Below are 1,991 nucleotides of genomic sequence, written 5' to 3'. Positions count from 1 at the left end.
CCCCTCTCCAAGGAGCCCGTAAAGCCTTGCTCTGCAGCTTGTGGACCTCCTGGGAAATGTCGCGCAGAGCCGTAAAAGCTGCGGGACCGGTGAGGGGGCGGTCGGCTCGCAGGGCAGGGCCTCATGGGAAATGTCGCGCAGAGTTGTAAAAGCTGCAGGACCGGCGAGGGTTATGTTTGTCCCACCTCTGAGCGGTTGGCCTGCGATTGCAGCAGTGACCCTGCCTGGCCGCCCTGGAAGAATCCTGAGAGTCTGGTGCAGCTTCCAGTTCAGACGAAAGTGCGCACTATTTAGGCCTTTCTCTGCGGACTAGCGGCTTGTGTGGAGCAAGGATGTGAAGCTGGGTGGGTGAATGGGTGAACGGGATCTGGAAGCCCAGGACAGGCTGTGTCCCAGGCCAGGCCTGTAGGAATGTCAACGAAAAATAAGTGTCCGAGGAAAAGATCTCACAGAGCATTCCCATCCAAATGAATAGTTGTGATTTCACAACCCTGTGTCATGACTATGTGTAAGCCAGGTTCCCACAACTAAAGTGCTTTGCCTCTCTGGATGGCTTTCTTCACATACTGCTTACAGGAAAGTGCCTTGTTACCTGTAAATCTGTTGTCAAAACCACAAGGGGGTTTCTGTCTAGATCCCGTTTTATTGCACAAAGATCCACTTATTGAGACAATGAGGATTGCCAAGGAAGAAAGGAATTTTTAATATGACAGATGTCTTGCCAGGAGAACGGGGAGAAGCTGTCTCAAATCTGTCGCCGACTTAAGGGAGATCATAGGCTTTTAAGCGAGGGCTCTAGGGCAGGTCGTGGTGTATCTCACAAGGGGCTACATGAATTGGGGGCAGGTTGTAGGGGATGATGAATCTTGGTGTCATGAAGTCTGCCCCAGAGCCTTCAGAATCTCATCTCCTTTGTTTTGCAGAAAATCCACTATTTCTGGGGGAAAAACTCAAAAACCCAAGTAGTTAAGGGAGATGATTATATAGGGGTCACTGAAATTTGTTCAAAGGGGGGGGGGCAGCTACATACCTTTCAGAATTATAACCCCTATAAAACAAGCACATGCCAATTATAACCTTAGGACTACAACCTAAATTCTTGATCCTGTGCTAAGTTTCATGCTGACAATGCCAATTACAAGCCTATCTCCACAGATACAGACGAAGGATGAGATGAGATCACTCCTCTGCCTATCCTGAGACGACTACATAATTGATTTCTTTCCCTCTACTCCCTTTTGAATGTTCACCTTATGTAAAATGTAGATTTACTGAGCACTAATTAGAACCTCACAAGAATGTAACTATTTGCCTCACTGCCTGTGTAGTCAGTCTGCAGTTTGGAGTAGAATGTTGTATAGATATCAGTTAATGTCAAATTTGTTGGGAGTTTTAAGTCTTCTATATACTGGCTTTGTGCCTAGTTGTTATATCCATTATTGAAAGAGGGTTATGAAGCTTTTATTGCTAAATTGTCTATGTCTCCCTTTAATTTTATTACTACTTTGCATGTTTTTGAACTCTGCTGTTAGGTGCATATATGTTGCTAATTGTTATATCTTCCTGATGAATTGGCACTGTTATTATAAAATGTCTCCCTCTGCTTTTAATAACATTTTTGGTCCTTAGTACTTGTGAACTAAAATAAAATCTGAAGGCTAACCCTCATAGGTTGACTCCATGGACCCCCTCCTGGCCAAGGGGATATCCTAAAACTAAATTGACTGCAGGAGGAGGGAGGTCAGACATGCCTCATCATGCGCCCCACCCTTCTTGTAAACATTCTTTGTAACTCACTGATAGGCCTAAGGCTATGCAAGACAAACCTGCAGGTCCTCATTTTACACAACAAATATGTCCAGTAGCTTGTCTCTGACTAACAGAGTCACTTATCTTAAAACATTCCAAGCCTTTCGACAAAAGCTTCATGTCTTTCAACCACTTACAAGTCAAAGTGTTTAAACCCACCTATAACCTGTAAGCTCCGCCCC

The sequence above is a fragment of the Eulemur rufifrons genome, chromosome 7 (assembly GCF_041146395.1).
Source record: "Eulemur rufifrons isolate Redbay chromosome 7, OSU_ERuf_1, whole genome shotgun sequence".
Taxonomy (NCBI): Eukaryota; Metazoa; Chordata; class Mammalia; order Primates; family Lemuridae; genus Eulemur; species Eulemur rufifrons.
This window is presented reverse-complemented; position numbering follows the sequence as displayed.